The sequence below is a fragment of the Eurosta solidaginis genome, chromosome 3, assembly GCF_040869045.1.
Source record: "Eurosta solidaginis isolate ZX-2024a chromosome 3, ASM4086904v1, whole genome shotgun sequence".
NCBI lineage: Eukaryota > Metazoa > Arthropoda > Insecta > Diptera > Tephritidae > Eurosta > Eurosta solidaginis.
Window position 1 is genome coordinate 166,286,154 of NC_090321.1, and position 22,867 is coordinate 166,309,020.

Here is a 22,867-nt window from a genome sequence, read left to right on the forward strand (position 1 = left end):
GCCCGAATGTTAATGTCGCCGTTGTTTAAGTCAAAATCGCTACCGTTGCTGCCTGCTGCTCAGCAGCTGCTTTGATTTTGGCGTTAGCAATCAAGTTTCTCAATACCAACTCCAGCAGAATGTTGAGAAACTTTTCTTACCATATTTATGTACATATACTTGTATTTGTACATTAGAGGTGGTAAATTTTTTCGAGTCGTTCCTTGCAGATTCCCATTCTAAAAAAAGTAGGTTTAGATACACAGATTTTATAACTGAAAATTTGTATAGGATTGCCATTTTAAAACGCTTTATAAACTGTTCGCATTTTAAGAATGTGAAATTAGTAAAAAAATAAATAATAGTTTGAAAAAACTTAAAAACTACGATTTTATAGCTAACCGAACAAAAATTAGTAGATAATTTTTAATCACTAGGGTATACTGGAAATTTTAAGTACGTATGGTTTATGTGCTCGACAAGACCTACAAATTGCTCGCGAAGGGTACATTTTCACTGTCGAACAATGGAATTGATGTTTTCTTCAAAAGCGCTCGGGAAATTTTCATAAAATTGTATTGCTGAGCTTAGTTTATATCAAAAACAGGAGGCCAAAAAAAAAATGTGAGTTGGTATGTCTTTGAATTAAAACATAGTCTAGGCACCCCGTGCCCTATAATTTTTCACGAATACCTAACATATTATTTCATATCTCTTATCTATTATCTCTTACCTCTGATCCCCTATATCCCATCCCCAGCCCCTACCCCTTATATCTTAACCCGGATCCTTATTCCTCATCACTTATCCTCTAATCCACATCTCCCACTCTTTATTTCTTACAAATCATCCCTTACCTATTATCTCTTATCCATTATCCGCTATCCCATACCAGCCGTCCTTTATTCCTTACCTCGTATGCCTCATAACTTATCCCTTATACCCTTCCTCTTGTTAAATTTTTTCTGTATCTTATCACTTATCTCCTATCCTCTTCCCCCCGACGCGATATTTGTTATCAAAGGTTTTAAAAGTTTGAAACTGTGCTGGCCGTTTGGCAATTTTTACAAATTTCCATAAGAAATGATGTTCACAAAAAGAAATGGAAAAGCGAAAATACTCGCCATAATGGGAAACTTTGGAAAGAATGGGTAAATTTTTAAATATTTATGCCTCATACCGGATAACTTTTCCTTGGTTCAGGCTTTATTTATATAAAGCGGCACAAAAAGAAGTTTGCTCTAATCAAACTGATTTTTGAAAATACTCAAAAGAAGTAAATAATCAAGGTATTTACCCGATAAATACCCATGAACGCGGTAATTACCTGTAATTTTTGTTGTTGCTGCAACCGCAAAGACACCACGAAAATAATAGGCGTGTTCTGGATGTACGCAGTTCTTTGACAGATATGAATCTGGTATGTTCCGGAACTAGCACGTTCTGGTACTTGCCCCACTGCCTCGGCAGTGATTTATTTGACTACTCCAACCTTCGGATTTGTGGATTTTAGTCATATCTTATGACAGGCATACCTACCGAGGGAATATCCTAAGACTTTTAACCCGCTAGGGTGGGTAGAATCCCAGTTCTGTTTGTAGCTTCCAATATTTCCATCGCATTTGTATATCATATCTCTTCAACTCTGCTTCCAGAGAGAGAGAGAGAACTCTGCTTCAGAAAAATAAAAAAAAAATAAATAAATGTAAGGCGCGATAACCTCCGAAGAGATCTAAGGCCGAGCTTCTCTTCCAATTTGCGTCGTGCTCCTCTTGATTTTTCCCTACAAATTGGCCGGACGGGACCTACATGTTTTATGCCGACTCCGAACGGCATCTGCAAGGCAGATGAGTTTTCACTGAGAGCTTTTCATGGCAGAAATACAATCGGAGCGCTTGCCAGACACTGCCGAGGGGCGACCCCGCTTAGAAAAATTTTCTTCTAATTGAAAAATCTTATTTCTAAAATTTTGATGTTGCTTTGTCCGGGAGTTGAACCCAGGGCATACGGTGTGATAGGCGGAGCACGCTACCATCACACCACGGTGGCCGTCTGCTTCAGAAAAGGTGTTTTAAAAACAATATCCATCTTAGGTACTTCTTCCGAAAGCATTTCTGCGATGAAAAGCTTCTCAGCAAAAAATTAATTCTACTAGAAAATGTCGGTAGGAGTCGACATAAAATACGTAGGCACCACGAATTTGTAGGGAAAGTATAAAGCAATCCACCGCTAATTCGAAGAAAGGGTAAGCCAAAATTTTTTGAGTTATAATGCGCCAAATTATCATCGTTATACTTCTCGTATTATATAAAAATGTGTCATAACGAGGATAGAATGTCAAAAACGGGTGATTCAAATTTATCCGTCCTAATGCACAAATACTTGCATACTTGCACGTGTATATTTGTCGTTTCATTGCGTTGCTATCCGGTTGATTTGGCTTGAATAACTTCGACGTTGTTATGGCCTAAATCCATGTAGGCCTTGAGGAGTTTTATTGCTCGCAGTTCATTTGAACGTTTGAATAATGAAGTGCGCGCGCAACAGCACGAAAAGGTAATGAGCGTAAAGCAAGGTGTATGGGATGTGTGGTATGTGTTATGAGCTGGGATTCAAGCGGCAGTGTTGGCGTTGCATCGTTCCGATTTCCCGACTTCTAGTCAGATAATAGTCGGAAAGCAGTAGTGCAACGGTCCTAACATTGTTGGTAGATTGAATGGTTTGGTGTGCGCAATGGATAAATGGTGAGTACCACAGCTTTGTTGCTATCGTCGCTGCTAACATTTTCTGAGTCGCACATGCAAACAACACACATCCCACTAATGTTCGACCTGGTTCGACTCTGCACAAGCACTTCGAGCTTTTGACTGAAGCCAGTGTGTTTTTGAATGCGAACGATTTTACACGTACGTTTGTTCGATCGCTTGTTCACTGTTTATCTGTCCGGTTAAACGTTCGTTCATTTTTGTACAAATTTCGATTCTACGTTCACATACAAGTATTCTTAGTTCGTTTTCTTTCTTCGTTAGCAAAGTGATTCCTTAAGTTTATTGTTAAATTCATTTTATAAAACAGGCAAATCGCTATTGTTGTTGTCACACCCTAATAATTGCTATGTTTGCTTTCGATTTTCATACGATATTTTTGTAATTGCATTGTTAATTCATTTCGGCTTACGGATGCTGCACCGGAATTCGGTGCACGGTGTATGTGTGAAACGCGTTGCGGGTTCTATTCGCTCAGCCACTTAACTTCTTGCCACCGTTATCCCCTCTCGGCAGGAGCTGCTGCATCATAAGTTTCTTCGGTAATTGCTGCGACCTATTGCAAAAATACAAAACTGAAAGCAAAAACAAAAAACTGAAAACCACTAGAGTGTGTAGCAAGAATATTAAAAAGACCAATCTACCGACGGTCCAACCAACCAACCAAACGTCATTAAATTCACTTCTAGTGCAGCATATCGTTGTTGCACTTTGTGTTTCTCTGTGGGTGTGCGGGTGTGTGTGTGCGATGGTTGTGGGCGAGGAGCAGAGACGCTGCCGATGTACGCAGAGTGTGTGTGGTGATGCAAGAGTACACCTTGTCATACTTAGTTATTACACAATTGATTTGGAATTACGAAACGAACAAAAAAAAAACTAAAAAGCCAAAAAGGCGATTACAAAAAATAAAAATATATAAACAAATCAAAATCAATATGGATTATAGCAATTGTTATGTTTCTATTTGATATTAATGTTTACCTGCAGGAGCGAACCGTTGTAGCGGGTTTGGGGGTTATCCGATATCGTAGGCTTAAACCTCGATGAAATTACACAGGCCGACAAGAAATTTGACCATAAACGAGACCATACTTTCCTAAAGGTTTTCGATGCGCTGAATTCAAATCTGGACGCAGAATTGCTCTATCACGTCAGGATTTTGGGATATCCTAACTTAAATGTGCAAAAAACACCGTTTTTGCCTATTTTTGAGGTTATATATAAACAACAGATTTTTTTTTAAAGCACACATAGCATCTTAAAGAAGAATTCTTTCTCTTACGAATGGCGTTGAGTTTGCTCAAATATCTTTTTTTTTCGCCAAGATAGAGCAATTTAAAATTTATAAATTTGCTAATTTTCCTATAGCTGAAAAACCACTGAATTAACGTAGGTATGATGCAGTAGTAGTAATTTATAAATTTTAAATTTCTCTATCTTAGCGAAAAAAAAGATATTTGAGCAAACTCAACGCCATTCGTAAGAGAAAGACTTCTTCTTAAAGATGATATGTGTGCTTAAAAAAAAAAAAAAAAAAAAATCTGTCGTGTATATATAACCTCAAAAATAGGCAAAAACGGTGTTTTTTGCACATTTAGGTTAGGATATTTCAAAATCCTGACGTGATAGAGCTATTCTGCGTCCAGATTTGAATTCGCGCATCGAAAACCTTTTGGAAAGTATGGTCTGGTTTAAACTCAGTTGACGTACTTATCTGAACTCATTTTATCTTGGTATGAAAAATGAACGAAATCCGACTATGACCACGCCCACTTTTTCGATATCGAAAATTACGAAAAATTAAAAAAATGCCATAATTCTATACCAAATACGAAAAAAGGGATGAAATATGTTAAGGTAATTGGATTGTTTTATTGACGCGAAATATAACTTTAGAAAAAACTTTATAAAATGGTTGTGACACCTACCATATTAAGTAGAAGAAAATGAAAAAGTTCTGCAGGGAGAAATAAAAAACCCTTAAAATCTTGGCAGGTATTACATATATAAATAAATTAGCGGTATCCAACAGATGATGTTCTGGGTCACCCTGGTCCACATTTTGGTCGATATCTGGAAAACGCCTTCACATATACAACTACCACCACTCCCTTTTAAAACTCTCATTAATACCTTTAATTTGATACCCATATCGTACAAACTCATTCTAGAATCACCCCTGGTCCACCTTTATGGCGATATTTCGAAAAGGCGAACACCTATAGAACGAAGGCCCACTCCCTTTTAAAAATACTCATTAACACCTTTCATTTGATACCCATATCGTACAAACAAAGTCTAGAGTCACCCCTGGTTCAGAAAAGCCCACTCCCTCTTAAAATACTCATTAACTCCTTTCGTTTGATACCCATATTGCACAAACGAATTCTAGAGTCACCCCTGGCCTACCTTTATGGCGATATCTCGAAACGGCGTCCAGCTATGGAACTAAGGATTACTCCCTTTTAAAATACTCATTAACATCTTTCATTTGATACCCATATCGTACAAACGCATTCTAGAGTCACACCTGGTTCATCTTTATGGCGATATCTCGAAAAGGCGTCCATCTATAGAACTAAGGCCCACTCCCTCTTAAAATACTCATTAACTCCTTTCGTTTGATAGCCATATTGCACAAACGAATTCTAGAGTCACCCCTGGCCCACCTTTATGGCGATATCACGAAAAGGCGTCCACCAATAGAACTAAGCCCCACGCCCTTTTAAAATAATCATTAACACCTTTCATTTGATACCCATATCATACAAACAAATTCTAAAGTCACCCCTGGTCCACCTTTAAGGCCATATCTCGAAAAGGCGAACACCTATAAAACGAAGGCCCACTCCCTTTTAAAAATACTCATTAACACCTTTCATTTGATACCCATATCGTACAAACAAAGTCTAGAGTCACCCCTGGCCCACCTTTATGGCGATATCTCGAAACGGCGTCCACCTATAGAACTAAGGCTCACTCCCTTTTAAAATACTCATTAACACCTTTCGTTTGATGACCATATTGTGCAAACAAATTCTAGGGTCACCCCTGGTCCACCTTTATGGCGATATCTCGAAACGGCGTCCACCTATGGAACTAAGGATTACTCCCTTTTAAAATGCTCACTAACACCTTTCATTTGATACCCATATCGTACAAACGCATTCTAGAGTCACCCCTGGTCCATCTTTACGGCGATATCTCGAAAAGGCGTCCATCTATAGAACTTAGGTCCACGCCCTTTTAAAATACTCATTAATACCTTTCATTTGATACCCATATCGTACAAACGCATTCTAGAGTCAACCCTGATCCACCTTTATGGCTATATTCCTAAAAAGCGTCCACCTATAGAACTATGGCCCACTCCCTCATACAATACTCTTTAATGCCTTTCATTTGATACACATGTCATACAAACATATTCCAGGGTTTCCCTCGGTTCATTTTCCTACATGGTTATTTTCCCTTATGTTGTCACCATAGCTCTCAACTGAGTATGTAATGTTCGGTTACACCCGAACTTAACCTTCCTTACTTGTTATAAATACCATTAAAAGTGCCATAACTTCATTGTTGGAATAAGGGAAATGGTTCAAAAGCAACAATGTCATTAATTTGGAAATACTTTTGTCTGGCTAAACAAAAATGATACTAAAGACCTAAACAAGTAAAAACGTCTTCATAGCTCGAAAGGGCATTAAAACCAAATGTGCAGAGTTCAAAGACCAAAATAATGATGTATCAATATCAAAAATCGGATGTCAAATAACCAAGTTACAATAAAAAAACAATTTCGGCTGTATTTCGAAGGATCAAAAACAAATTTAAAAACATTTTTTCGAAACTCTCTCAACATAACCTTCAAATTTGGGGGTGGACTTTTACAACTTTTTTTGCGACCCGGTCTAATGTACACTCAATAGAAATAAATCACAATTGACTGTTTTTTGCGTAATTACTATTGCCGTTGCAATACGAAGATTCATAACACAGCTCTTAGACATATTTAAAAAAGTTGTCTTCAAGCATATGGAACCAACTGTGCATGTGAAGGTGTATTTCAAAATTTGAGGTTTACTTGTTCAATTAGAATTGCTAGCTGACCTACTTGCGTGCAATATAAGTAGATATATGTGTATGAAGTAGTGAGCTTCGCATCTCGACTTTGGCATCTCCAAAGTTATTGGATTTCTGGTCTGAATACATTGCGAAAAATGTGACCAGAATGCATTATAGAACCCTACATAAATTTAATTACAGTTGTGTGATCCGAACACTTTTCACTCGCCCCATTAGCTACGTATCAAAGTATGATAAAAATGATACAAGTCCTCTTATTCTGACCGATAGGTTATATGGGGATAATATTTATATATGCGACATTAGTGACATTTTCAAAAAATTTACCATGACATTGACATAACCATCGTGTAGGCTAAAATGGTCCGATCCTATCGGTTCTGACAAACTGACATGACTCAGCTCTTCTTCCAGACTACTTTGGTGGGCCTATCCAAAGTATATTAAACCAAGTGTGATTGAATTTGATAGTTCTCTCCAAAAGAACCGAACTATAATGTCAAAAAGAGAAAATCTTAACCCTTTCAAATTTTAAATTTTTGAACGATTGCTTTTATTTTTGAATAAAACACCATCGTTTGCGATAAGAACAGGCCAAGAATATTGGGGTACATGTACACTTATAATAAATATTTCGCAGCTACAAGCCCATGTTGTTGTTGTTGTAACGTAAGCACACTTCCCGAAGGGGGACACGACCATACCGGAACATTTAATATGACCACATCGAATTGATTTAAGGGGCTGATAAGCGCAATTCATAGCCTCCGCAATCCAAATGTCAACCTCACCTACGCGAGGCGAATTCTGTGAGGCGAATTAGCAGGCGAGGCTCTGACGACCCCAAGTTCCTTATGGATGGGGGTATGGCCTAGAAGGTTTAATGTGGTCATATTAATCATTCAGGAGATGGTCGGGCTAGTATATACCTTAATGGTGCTTGTTACCGAAACTTACCGGATCTATATCAGGCAAAGGACCATCAACATCGATAACCTCCGGGTAGTGTACTTACCGCTAACACAACAACAACATGACCACATTGAACCTTATATGCAATCCCGCAACCCACCCCCTAGTTCCATAAAAAATTCGGGGTGGCCATAGCCTCGCCTGCTAAATATTTGTATGACATTTTCATATCTGTTATTCCCCTCGGCTATAGAGCTTTTTATTGCACTTACCAACTTCTTGAACCCTTTTACAATTCCATTTACATCATAACAGGAAAGTATGAAAATGAGCACAAGGTACTGAGACTGTGGTGCGTGTTACATCAGCAAAGACAGCAGCCAGATTCCGAACAAAGGCGGAAGCGATTTGTAGAAATCTATGGGGTTGTATTAACAAATTCATGCTCGGTTGTAGTTAGGAGCTGTTTCCATTCCATTCCTTCAAGTAGGGCACAATTAAGTAAAATGCCATGTATGTTTCACATTTGGAAACTCAAATAAAAAGCCCTTTCGAAACCAGCTTTCGAAATGAGAAAATATGAAACATAGAAGCAAGGCTCGAGGAGGTTAGGTTCATAAATCTTGGGCAATTATATACATATTGTAATGAATTTCGGGGGATTCTAATTATTTTGCACCTTCTGCTAACGTTTGTACCCCTGAACTGTCGAATAAATAATTCCAATATTCAGTATTGCAATAGGGTCTTTATTTAGTCTACTTTGGGAGTAGTACAACTATACTTCAATATCACGTACTTCACAACTAATGCGTGTTTAAATCAAGCTGATTAGTTATTACTCAGCTTGCGCTTCTTTTATACTCTCTGTTGCCTTGGCCTCCAAAGATCTGGACGTTTCACCTTCTAGAAAATACAAAAAAAAAAAACAGAAGTGATAAAATACTTCATGCCCCACATAGGGTTAATTCATTTGTTTGGTAGTCCCTTGCGAGAGAATCATATTCAACTGTCAATCACGTTTTGTTAAATTCACTTAGGGCCTATCTCTGTTTGTCATGTACGTCCAAATATCGTGTTTCACAACACTACTCTACTATACTCAGCCTAAAATAAGAATTTCTAAATAAACCTTTTTAAATTCAAAATGAGAATGTGTAAAATTATAATGAACAAGTAAGGAAGATTAAGTTCGGGTGTAACCGAACATTACATACTCAGTTGATAGCTATGGTGACAACATAAGGGAAAATAACCATGTAGGAAAATGAACCGAGGGAAACCCTGGAATGTGTTTGTATGACATGTGTATCAAATGAAAGGCATTAAAGAGTATTTTATGAGGGAGTGGGCCATAGTTCTATAGGTGGACGCCATATAGGGATATAGCCATAAAGGTGGATCAGGGTTGACTCTAGAATGCGTTTGTACAATATGGGCATCAAACGAATGGTGTTAATGAGTATTTTAAAATGGAGTGGGCCTTAGTTCTATAGGTGGATGCCGTTTCGAAATATCGCCATAAAGGTGGACCAGGGTTGACTCTAGAATGTGTTTGTACGATATGGGTATCAAATTAAAGGTATTAATAAGGGTTTTAAAAGGGAGGGGTGGTTGTTGTATAGGTGGTCGCCTTTTCGAGATATCGCCATAAAGGTGGACCAGGGGTGACTCTAGAATGCGTTTGTACGATATGGGTATCAAATGAAAGGTGTTAATGAGTATTTTAAAAGGGAGCAATCCTTAGTTCCATAGGTGGACGCCGTTTCGAGATATCGCCATAAAGGTGGAACAGGGGTGACCCTAGAATTTGTTTGTACAATATGGGCATCAAACGAATGGTGTTAATGAGTATTTTAAAGTGGAGTGGGCCTAAGTTCTATAGGTGGATGCCGTTTCGAAATATCGCCATAATGGTGGACCAGGGTTGACTCTAGAATGTGTTTGTACGATATGAGTATCAAATTAAAGGTATTAATAAGGGTTTTAAAAGGGAGTGGTGGTTGTTGTATAGGTGGTCGCCTTTTCGAGATATCGCCATAAAGGTGGACCAGGGGTGACTCTAGAATGCGTTTGTACGATATGGGTATCAAAAGAAAGGTGTTAATAAGTATTTTAAAAGGGAGTAATCCTTAGTCCCATAGGTGGACGCCGTTTCGAGATATCGCCATAAAGGTGGACCATGGGTGACCCTAGAATGCGTTTGTACGATATGGGTATCAAAAGAAAGGTGTTAATAAGTATTTTAAAAGGGAGTAATCCTTAGTCCCATAGGTGGACGCCGTTTCGAGATATCGTCATAAAGATGGGCCAGGGGTGACTCTAGAATTCGTTTGTGCAATATGGGTATCAAACGAAAGGAGTTAATGAGTATTTTAAAAGGGAGGGGGCCTTAGTTCTATAGGTGGACGCCTTTTAGAGGTATCGCATTAAAGGTGGACCAGGGGTGACTTTAGATTTGTTAGTACGATATGGGTATCAAATGAAAGGTGTTAATGAGTATTTTAAAAGGGAGTGGGCATTAGTTCTATAGGTGTTCGCCTTTTCGAGATATCGCCATAAAGGTGGGCCAGGGGTGACTTTAGAATATGTTTGTACGATATGGGCCAGGGGTGACTCTAGAATTTGTTTGTGCAATATGGGTATCAAACGAAAGGAGTTAATGAGTATTTTAAAATGGAATGGGCCTTAGTTCTATAGGTGGACGCCTTTTCGAAATATCGCCATAAAGGTGGGCCAGGGGTGACTCTAGAATTTGTTTGTACAATATGGGTATCAAAAGAAAGGTGTTAATGAGTATTTTAAAAGGGAGTAATCCTTAGTTCCATAGGTGGACGCCGTTTCGAGATATCGCCATAAAGGTGGGCCAGGGGTGACTCTAGAATTAGTTTATGAAATATGGGTATCAAACGAAAGGAGTTAATGAGTATTTTAAAGGGAGTGGGCCTTAGTTCTATAGGTGGACGCCATTTCGAGATATCGCCATAAAGGTGGACCAGGGGTGATTCTAGAATGAGTTTGTACGATATGGGTATCAAATTAAAGGTATTAATGAGAGTTTTAAAAGGGAGTGGTGGTAGTTGTATATGTGAAGGCGTTTTCCAGATATCGACCAAAATGTGGACCAGGGTGACCCAGAACATCATATGTTGGATACCGCTAATTTATTTATATATGTAATACCTGCCAAGATTTTAAGGGTTTTTTATTTCACCCTGCAGAACTTTTTCATTTTCTTCTACTTAATATGGTAGGTCTCACAACCATTTTATAAAGTTTTTTCTAAAGTTATATTTCGCTTCAATAAAACAAACCAATTACCTTACCATGTTTCATCCCTTTTTTTGTGTTTGGTATAGAATTATGGCATTTTTTTCATTTTTCGTAATTTTCGATATCGAAAAAGTGGGCGTGGTCATATTCGGATTTCGTTCATTTTTCATACCAAGATAAAGTGAGTTCAAGTAAGCACGTGAACTAAGTTCATTAAAGATATGTCGATTTTTGCTCAAGTTATCGTGTTAAGGGCCATGCGGAAGGACAGACGGACGACTGTGTATAAAAACTGGGCGTGGCTTTAACCGATTTCGCCCTTTTTCACAGAAAACAGTTATCGTCCTAAAATCTAAGCCTCTACCAAATTTCACAAGGATTGGTAAATTTTTGTTCGACTTATGGCATTAAAAGTATCCTAGACAAATTAAATGAAAAAGGGCGGAGCCATGCCCATTTTGAAATTTTCTTTTATTTTTGTATTTTGTTGCACTATATCATTACTGGAGTTGAATCTTGACATAATTTACTTATATACTGTAAAGATATTAAATTTTTTGTTAAAATTTTACTTAAAAAAAAATTTTTTTTTAAGTGGGCGTGGTCCTTCTCCGACTTTGCTAATTTTTATTAAACGTACATATAGTAATAGGAGTAACGTTCTTGCCAAATTTCATCATGATATCTTCAACGACTGCCAAATTACAGCTTGCAAAAGTTTTAAATTACTTTCTTTTAAAAGTGGGCGGTGCCACGCCCATTGTCCAAAATTTTACTAATTTTCTATTCTGCGTCATAAGTTCAACTCGTCTACCAAGTTTCGTCGCTTTATCCCTCTTTTGTAATGAATTATCGCAATTTTCCGGTTTTTCGAAATTTTCGATATCGAAAAAGTGGGCGTGGTTATAGTCCGATATCGTTCATTTTAAATAGCGATCTGAGATGAGTGCTCAGGAACCTACATACCAAATTTCATCAAGATACCTCAAAATTTACTCAAGTTATCGTGTTAACGGACGGACGGACATGGCTCAATAAAATTTTTTTTCGATCCTGATTATTTTGATATATGGAAGTCTATATCTATCTCGATTCCTTTATATATGTACAACCAACCGTTATCCAATCAAACTTAATATACTCTGTGAGCTCTGCTCAACTGAGTATAAAAATTGTAACATTGTGTTGAAAGTGTTAACAGAAGGTGTCCTGGCTTGTTTTCGTTTTTAATCAACTTTTCGGATAAGGTTTGTTTCAATATTGCATGATATTTGCTGTTCTAATAATCGCTACGTGCTACTGGTTTACTTCTACAAAATCGTTCGGGAAATCATAAGAAGAAAAAGATTTTTGCTCATGTAAAAGACCCCTCACTTTTTACATTAAAATTTTAACAACAACAACAACAACATTGTGCTCTACGGTAGTTCTAACTCTGGTAGTGACACCATTAAATGAGAAGGCAACCAAATATTGTCATAGGTCGTCCCCAAATTCTCAACTCTACCAATGGAAATACAAACTGCCACACATTCCTTCTTATTCTGATACTTGAATGTGTTTTATGCTTGCGCAACGCGTATGCTCAGCGTATTCCAACATTAGGCATACCATGCTGGAAAAATTTGAAGCTGATGGGACTAGCCATACATGAACCTCTGAAATCACATACATAAATCTATCTTGCGAACCAAGTATGTATTTAAATTGAGAAAAAAAGCAGTTCATTCGAAAGTGTTTGTTTTTTCCTGTTGTCTGTTTTTTTTTTATTTGCTCTTCCTCTATTTGTTCTTCTCCTTCCTCTGCCTCTTTCTCCCTTAGTCTGTTCTTTAGATGAATATCTATGATTATTATGAATGTTCTTTTTATTTTAATAGTTTGGTTTGCCTGTGCGTATGAGTAACCTAAAAATATTTACGGAATGAAAATAAATCAAGTGTGATGGGATTAAAGCACGTTTCAATGTCATCGATCAGTAAAACTCAATATTTGGAAGTAAAAATTGCTTTTGAAAAATTTTACAACTGGCATAGAACGGAAAAGGAACGGTTATGCTAATATTTTCAGAAGGGGTTTATTGTACTCCGCTCTTAAGAAAAACTTATAAACATATCCGTAAAAACGAAGCACACAAAAAAAATAGTTCAGTATTAACTTTCCGGATAAACTTTCGTATAAGGTTTCAATTAGTTATTTCTCTTTTGTTCACTCTTAAAAAAAATCCAGGTCTAAAACAAATTGAAAGCGTTAATTTTTAGCAACAGAGATTTGTGGTCTTGAATATAAAAATTTTCACTTCTTATTTTTTTATAAACCGTAACTATATTTTTAATCTAATACTAACAGTTGGATTTCCTATAAAAGCATGCAACCGTAAGCGTCTCCTACAGGGCTTCTACTCACTCAACAAAAAAAAAAATATATTGCATTTGTACGCCATATTATTCGCTCACAGTCACATCGTAATCAGGTGGAAATAATAACAGAACGTGTGCTTTCGATACGAATAGTTTTCGGTGTTTTTATGCCATGCTGTATGAGATTGAGACCGCATAGAGGAAAAGAAGAAAAAAAAAACAACAACACCAAAAACAATAGCATAGCGGCACACAAAAAACTTAACATTATGAGCAGTCGATCATACAGAGGCACTTACGGTGTTGCAACATGCATACAAACATGTATCAGGTATTTGCATACACTATGAAACAAAATTATTCCCAGCTCTAAGTTTGCATGTGATTTTGTTTCTTTCGATTTAAAGTTAGTTATTATTATCCTCAAGTAGGCGTAAACAAACCCTGAATTTTTTTTATAAAAGTTTTACCGTGGGAAATACTCCGAGCGTATTTCCTACATGAAAAGTTTCTAAGTACGGGATTCACCAAGCAAACTGAACAAAAGCAGGGCCTTTATCTCCTCAGAGATATAAACGCCAAGCTATTATTTTTTTATTTATCTTGTGCACGGCCTTCTGGCGTCACATGATCGAGCAAGTCTTCAGGTCGTGCCCTGCGCTCGCAATGCTAAGACTCCAGCTATAAGGAGTAGCACGTATATCCCTTCTAAAAGCAGGAAGTAGCATAGTGGTATTTCATTACGTAGGCTCTCCCCGCAAAAAATGTTATTAGTCTAGCATGATCACGGGATGAGTCGCAAAGAAGTATGCGACCAATGCCAGTTTTGATCTCTTTGTATGCGTAGAACTTTTTTTTTGTATGCGTAAAACTGTTCCCTTTTGTTTGCGCATGTCCTATGAAGAGACTAATGTACCCATTTGTACCCGAACGGGAACGATAGGACCCATATGGGAACAAATGAAGACTAAACCCTTTTTTGATCAAATAGTGTTCGTTTTCGTATGGTACGGAATACGGTTATGTACATTTTAAATGCAATATTAAAACTTGCAAAATATTGTTAAATACATTTAAGTAATAAGATTTTTAAGTCACCAACTCATTCGAAGGGAAAATGGGTCGACGATAATGTAACATATGGTCCAAGTCATTTAGGTTCGGTATAAAAAAAAAAATAAATGTAAGGCGCGATAACCTCCGAAGAGATCTTAGGCCGAGCTTCTCTTCCAATTTGCGTCGTGCTCCTCTTGATTTTCCCTACAAATTGGCCGGACGGGACCTACATGTTTTATGCCGACTCCGAACGGCATCTGCAAAGATGAGTTTTCACTGAGAGCTTTTCATGGCAGAAATACACCCGGAGCGCTTGCCAAACACTGTCGAGGGGCGACCCCGCTTAGAAAAATTTTCTTCTAATTGAAAAACCTTATTTCTAAAATTTTGATGTTGCTTTGCCCGGGGTGCGAACCCAGGGCATACGGTATGATAGGCGGAGCACGCTACCATCACTCCACGGTGGTGGTAGGTTCGGTATAGGGTTTCGAATTTTTCTTAAATAATTCGAATCAATCAAAAATGTAATCGTTTTTTTTAGTTTATTCACTTCGTTCCCTTGTTTTTTGTGTTTCATAAAATGGGTTACATGGATTTAAAACTGACTAATCCCAACTGTACCCAGATAGGACTAGAGGGGATCAATTATGCCTCAATGTAGACAAAACAGATCAATCGGAGACTATTCTCTTTAGGGATTAATCGCAAGATTTTTTGCAGGGCTGTTTTTTGATAGAGGTTTTCCGTTTGGTCGTTGAGAAAACTTCTGGTAACACTATGGAATCATTCAGGTCCTCACGGGCCGGTCAGCTCATTCTACCCTTACCGACCCTTTAAAGGAATACGCTAATATTTAACAAGTAAGGAAGGTTAAGTTCGGGTGTAACCGAACATTACATACTCAGTTGAGAGCTATGGTGACAACATAAGGGAAAATAACCATGTAGGAAAATGAACCGAGGGAAACCCTGGAATGTGTATGACATGTGTATCAAATGAAAGGCATTAAAGAGTATTTTATGAGGGAGTGGGCCATAGTTCTATAGGTGGACGCCATTTAGGGATATAGCCATAAAGGTGGATCAGGGTTGACTCTAGAATGCGTTTGTACGATATGGGTATCAAATGAAAGGTATTAATGAGTATTTTAAAAGGGCGTGGACCTAAGTTCTATAGATGGACGCCTTTTCGAGATATCGCCGTAAAGATGGACCAGGGGTGACTCTAGAATGCGTTTGTACGATATGGGTATCAAATGAAAGGTGTTAATGAGCATTTTAAAAGGGAGTAATCCTTAGTTCCATAAGTGGACGCCGTTTCGAGATATCGCCATAAAGGTGGACCAGGGGTGACCCTAGAATTTGTTTGCACAATATGGGCATCAAACGAAAGGTGTTAATGAGTATTTTAAAAGGGAGTGAGCCTTAGTTCTATAGGTGGACGCCGTTTCGAGATATCGCCATAAAGGTGGGCCAGCGGTGACTCTAGAATTCGTTTGTGCAATATGGGTATCAAACGAAAGGAGTTAATGAGTATTTTAAGAGGGAGTGGGCCTTAGCTCTATAGGTGGACGCATTTTCGAGGTATCGCAATAAAGGTGGACCACGGGTGACTCTAGACTTTGTTTGTACGATATGGGTATCAAATGAAAGGTGTTATAGGTGTTCGCCTTTTCGAGATATGGCCTTAAAGGTGGACCAGGGGTGACTTTAGAATTTGTTTGTATGATATGGGTATCAAATGAAAGGTGTTAATGATTATTTTAAAAGGGCGTGGGGCCTAGTTCTATAGGTGGACGCCTTTTCGAGATATCGCCATAAAGGTGGACCAGGGGTGACTCTAGAATTCGTTTGTGCAATATGGGTATCAAACGAAAGGAGTTAATGAGTATTTTAAGAGGGAGTAGGCTTTTCTGAACCAGGGGTGACTCTAGACTTTGTTTGTACGATATGGGTATCAAATGAAAGGTGTTAATGAGTATTTTTAAAAGGGAGTGGGCCTTCGTTCTATAGGTGTTCGCCTTTTCGAAATATCGCCATAAAGGTGGACCAGGGGTGACTCTAGAATGAGTTTGTACGATATGGGCATCAAATTAAAGGTATTAATGAGAGTTTTAAAAGGGAGTGGTGGTAGTTGTATATGTGAAGGCGTTTTCCAGATATCGACCAAAATGTGGACCAGGGTGACCCAGAACATCATCTGTTGGATACCGCTAATTTATTTATATATGTAATACCTGCCAAGATTTTAAGGGTTTTTTATTTCGCCCTGTAGAACTTTTTCATTTTCTTCTACTTAATATGGTAGGTGTCACAACCATTTTATAAAGTTTTTTCTAAAGTTATATTTCGCGTCAATAAAACAATCTAATTACCTTAACATATTTCATCCCTTTTTTCGTATTTGGTATAGAATTATGGCATTTTTTTCATTTTTCGTAATTTTCGATATCGAAAAAGTGGGCGTGGTCATAGTCGGATTTCGTTCATTTTTCATACCAAGATAAAGTGAGTTCAGATAAGTACGTGAACTGAGTTTAGTAAAGATATATCGATTTTTGCTCAAGTTATCGTGTTAACGGCCATGCGGAAGGACAGACGGACGACTGTGTATAAAAACTGGGCGTGACATCAACCGATTTCGCCCATTTTCACAGAAAACAGTTAACGCCATAAAATCTATGCCCCTACCAAATTTCAAAAGGATTGCTTAATTTTTGTTCGACTTATGGCGTTAAAAGTATCCTAGACAAATTAAATGAAAAAGGGCGGAGCCACGCCCATTTTTAAATTTTCTTTTATTTTTGTATTTTGTTGCACCATATCATTACTGGAGTTGAATCTTGACATAATTTACTTATATACTGTAAAGATATTAAATTTTTTGTTAAAATTTTACTTTAAAAAAAATTTTTTTTTAAAAGTGGGAGTGGTCCTTCTCCGATTTTGCTAATTTTTATTAAGCGTACATATAGTAATAAGAGTAACGTTCCTGCCAAATTTCATCATGATATCTTCAACGACTGCCAAATTACAGCTTGCAAAAATTTTAAATTACCTTCTTTTAAGAGTGGGCGGTGCCACGCCCATTGTCCAAAATTTTACTAATTTTCTATTTTGCGTCATAGGTTCAACTCATCTACCAAGTTTCGTCGCTTTAACGGTCTTTTGTAATGAATTATCGCACTTTTTCGGTTTTTCGAAATTTTCGATATCGAAAAAGTGGGCGTGGTTATAGTCCGATATCATTCATTATAAATAGCGATCTGAGATGAGTGCTCAGGAACCTACATACCAAATTTCATCAAGATACCTCAAAATTTACTCAAGTTATCGTGTTAACGGACGGACGGACGGACATGGCTCAATCAAATTTTTTTTCGATCCTGATTATTTTGATATATGGAAGTCTATATCTATCTCGATTCCTTTATATATGTACAACCAACCGTTATCCAATCAAACTTAATATACTCTGTGAGCTCTGCTCAACTGAGTATAAAAACACAGTGACAATCACCAGATGTATATTAAGCAGCTTCAAAAAAGGAAAGATTTTTCCCGAAAACCAGCCAGAATGTAAACAGCTTTATGTTCATACTTATCACTCTGACACCCCTGTACTGTACGTATTTGTGAGCGACACTTCCACAATTACAATTGCATACTTTTGGGAGCATCTCAGATAAGATATCTGCTTGTGTTTGTGCATCTCTTCTCCGCTGCGTGTACGTACATATGTGCAGACATAATGATTGATTCGTTTATGTAGATACATAATGATTGATTTATGGATGTGCATACAAGTCACTCCCAGTATCGGCCTAGAGATGACAATACCCCTTAGTGTTAATAATATTCGTAACAATATCAATTTTTACTGTCACTGCAGCTCAGTAGGTTTTGGGTAATGATATTGTTGTTACTAATAATAAAGTCATAATCGTTTTTCGTCATCCCCTGTAAAATGTGGTTTGGAAACAACAACTTTCAGTGTTGTACCATCTTCAGTCAAATTATTGTTGTTGTTGTTGTTGCAGCAGTATAGTTAAAGTTTTCGTACTGCTCTCTTTGTGTCCATCGTCTTTTTCATGAATTTGGTAAGCAAAGTCCCAAAATGAATGTACGTATTATGGAGGTGTGCGTTATAAATGAACATATTTTGTGAGTATGTACGTGTATTAAGATTGTTTCTGTACTTATAACAGTGGTGCACAAAGCCAGCATAGTCGCTGTGCTCACAGTCATGTAGGTCAACGCCGAGTAAACTTCCGACGCTTTACAAAGCTCTTGTGGGAATCTCTAGCCTATACGAAAATTAGTTGGTTTGACGCCTCATTGCGTTACCAAAGTGACTCAACAGTCATTTGCTTTATTTTGTCAATTTGTTGGTTTTGGTATGTGCTAATTTGGAGACACGCGTCTGAGGAGGAATAAACAAGATATTTTAGAGAAGCAATGACTATCAGAAACTCACTTTATATGTGTTAGTATGGAAATATAGAGAAAAATAGAATTTTTACACACATTGCAAATACACATACTTTGCAATACGTTTTTTTTCTGAAAGCACCCCGGAGATATGTTCCGAGACTTTTTGGTTAAGAAAATTTCAACGTGCTCCACGATTCTAATTTTTACCTTTTCTTTAACCCTTAGAACATTTTTGCAATAAATCACAGAAATAGCTGCATGAATGGTAAAAAACTTCGATATCTAAGTAAAGAGTTCTGTATCTGTTATTCTATATCTGACTATTACGCTCCCAGAGAGAGATTTTGAAATTGTTTCAGAGTGCATTAAGGTCTTAAATATTAGAGTATTTGTTGCTAGGTACATCCTAAGTAAGGTTTTGAAAAGATTTGTCTTTCTAAAACGGTCTAAAATATATATATATACACAACTATTACTGATGGATGGTAGGGCAGAGGTGAGCATGTGGGTGCGACAGTTTTTGAAAGAAATGAATAAGGTCGTTCAAAATCTTGGTGTATACATATGTTGGAGTTCTGAAAACACGATCGTTCAAGATTGGATATAAAGGAGGGAATGATTCCTAAAAGTCATTGAAGTACACTCGCTCAACATACATATGTACGTATACCCACATGCTAGTCAATCCAACAGACTTTTTTTTACCCTACCTGTTTTCATTTTCCTCACGCCCTTGCTTTATGCTCTTCGCCTTCGCCTGGTTCTCTCTCTCACCACTTTTCCTATCTGTGTGTCCACTTTTCCTACCTATGTCCTTCCCCATCTTCTTCATGGAGGGGATCGTTATACCAAAATTTTAAATATCTGCCTTGAACAGATTAGGAGATCGAAGTAATTTGGACTTTTTATAAAGAGAGGTTTAGCAGCTTCCAATTTTCGAAAGTGCCAGGCATATAATGTAGGTTATAATTGCGTTGATCTGAAGCCGCGTCATTTAAAACTAATCCAGTTTAATCATATATGATTCTATAAGCCGCACTCCTACTCTCCGTTTCACTGTTTTTCTCATCCTTCTCTACTCTTATCTTAGTTCATTTTTCGGATTCCTTTCCTTCTCCCTTTTTCTATCTCTCTCTCTGCCATTCCTACGCTCACTCCCACTCTTACTCTTTCGCTCTCATTCCAACAAATCCCATTCCTACTCCCACCCCTGTACAATTAGCTTACTTAAGGGAAATAATTAGCGCAAAGAAACAATGGACTTAAAAAAATTAAGTAGCTTTATGAAAAAGTAGTTGTCGCGAGTAAGATTTCTCTTTGGAGCTCAAAAACTGAACTATGGCTACAACATTTTGTCGACAGAGCTTGGATAAGTGAGAATAATGTCTTTTACAATATCCAGATGTACAGGAGTAATGATGTATTTTCGGAGCAGTTTGCGTTCTTCTTCTGCGATCAGTGGTGATCGGTTTCCAATAGTGGTATTCAATAATGAGATTTGACAGAAGAGTTGACTGACTCCCAAATGCTTTATTAATTCAGTTAATGATGACGACTTCTTATTTTCCAAACCAGGAAGCGGCTCTCTTTCAAGTATGTTTAACTCTTGAGTGTTGTTTTGTCTTCTTTAACCTCAAACATCTGCGTTTTACTTTGAAGATAATGTTCTGGTTTTATAAAAAAAAGTTCAGGTGATACGACAGTACTTGCCACTTCCTTCATAATTGCCGGCGAGTTCATCGCGATTTCATGTGCAAGGCTCAAAGATGGCCCACAAGTGCCTTCCATCTTAAGGGCCAATTAAACTTTCTTGACCCTAACGCCATAGTCGTAACCATACCCTTATCCATAACCATCTCCAATGTGATCGATTAATGGTGCCTTAGCCTAAAAATCGTGAAAATTTCATAAAGATGAAGAAAACGCAAAAAATTACAAACATTTTCCACAAAAAAATAAGTCTCTTAGTCATAACGTATCCAAAACAATGAATAAAATCTACAAAAAGTTATTAAATTCACCAACTCAAATATTTTTAAGTAATGGATATGGCGAGAAACCAAAAACCAATTGGTAGGCTATGATATGGTTATGGCTTTAGCGTTATGGTTGGTCGATTACATTGATTCCATAAGGTTGGTTCGATCAGTTGTTTTATCTGGTTATGAATAAGTCACCATTAATTGGACCTTTAATAGCAGTGACAACTGTACCCACGATGCCCATGCACTAAATAAGACGGCCACATACTCAGTTAAACTTTTTCCAAAACTGGTCGACTCGAAAATCTATGGAATGGATGCGTGTCCTAGTATTGAATTTATCAGCACTTGCTAATGGAATTCTTATACTTACAGCAGCCGGAAAGCATTTCAATTTTAAAAACCTTTCTTTAACACAGAAGGGAATTCAAAATCTGCCGTGAGGTCAGTTAAGTATTTAATTGTTGCTCCCCTTAGCAAACTTCTTAATAGGTTCCACTGGATGAATATATGTATAAGAAAATATGCATATTTCATGGTTTGCAATCCAACTTAGACATTGCACATGCCATTCCATCCCGCACTGCAAACGCTTGTTGGCACATTTAGCCCACACACACTAACCTACAAATAACTAGTATACTAATAACACCTTCTATGTAAAGATCTGTGCTTAGATGTTTATCCATAGATATTTGTACGTTGTCGTAGGCTCATGGTTAACTATACTGGTTTTCCGTCAGCGAATGCTAAGTAACAACACGTGTGCGAGTGTGTGTGTGTGCCTAATGCGACAAGTTAAAATGCCTTGAATTTTAGGGGGCTGCGCTAGAGCAAAGCAACAGAAATGATTGCAACACTGCAACTGCGGTAGCTGCAGCATTAACAATACCAACAACAATGAATTCATCGCCATCACTTCCAATAACCTGCTGCACCAACTACTTGGCTTATGATTGAATGCTGGATTTCAAAAATATCTGAATATATTTGCGTTTATGTTCTGAAGAGAAAAACAACAACAGAACATCAGAATGGAAGTGTTATTTAAGTAGTTCCACTGCTCCAAACGACTGGCTGTAGCTAATCATCAGCTTACAAAGCAAACTTAAAGCAAAGTAACAAAAACAATAACCCGTTTGCTAGTCAACCAACTAATCAAACAACAACTTGACGGTGATCTAAAATAGCGCGGTGGCAGTGTGGCTGTGGTGCAATAAACGCATTGCGTCGGCGGTGTGTCCGACTTTTTGTTGTTGCTCGCAATCAAAACGAATGAGTGCGGAACGAACTTGTTTGTTTGGTGGTATTTATGTATATACGTGTATGTTATACTGAACTGATGGGAAACAACGGAAGAAGCGAGCGTCTCAACAATAGTAGCAGTAGTCGTTTATGAAGGTATTTACGCTCGGTGGTGGCTGCTCGCGCAATAAACGTCCTACATCAAGCAAAAAATCAAGTGCTGAGCGCTGTGGAGCGTTGCACAGTAGGCTGAAATTAGGGGAAAATGTCTATATTTCAAAGTTGGAATATTTTCAAGTGCATACTGGTACATTGGGGATCTCTCGTGATTTTCATTTTGAAAATTTTCATACATACTGCAATTCGAAATCCGACATTTAGATTTATTACCTGAAAAATTTGCTAAAGAAATATGCTCAGTTTCTAACGCTAGTCGGTATTAGATTACGACTTACTGGGGCTTTGCTAGTATTTATCTTACGTTTTAAAGCTGTTTTAACATATCTTTTTTATATTTTCGTGAGTTGTAATATTATTATTTTAGAAAGTATAAACGCTGAACGCTGGCGGTAGCGTGCTCCGCCTACCACACCGTATGTCCTGGGTTGGCACCCTGGAAAAAGCAACATTAAAATTTTAGAAATAAAGTTTTTAAATTAGAAGAACATTTTTCTAAGCGGGGTCGCCCCTCGGCAGTGTTTGGCATGCGCTCCGGGTGTATTTCTGCCATGAAAAGCTCTCAGTGAACACTCATCTGCTTTGCAGATGCCGTTCGGAGT

The 22,867-nt window shown here is 37.6% G+C and overlaps 1 protein-coding gene across 2 annotated transcripts in view; it reads left to right on the forward strand.

Annotated features, from left to right (window-relative positions):
* The first annotated feature begins 2,884 nt into the window (after positions 1 to 2,884).
* Positions 2,885 to 22,867, forward strand: part of LOC137244578 (zinc finger protein ztf-16) — an 85,859-nt gene continuing 65,876 nt past the window's right edge. Inside the window, exon 1 of one of the 2 annotated variants that reach the window (XM_067773776.1) lies at positions 2,885 to 3,286. The gene's annotated coding sequence lies outside the window, so the exon portion shown is untranslated. Of the gene's footprint in view, positions 3,287 to 22,276; positions 22,396 to 22,867 lie in introns of those variants that run through there. The other variant, XM_067773778.1, reaches the window with a different exon arrangement.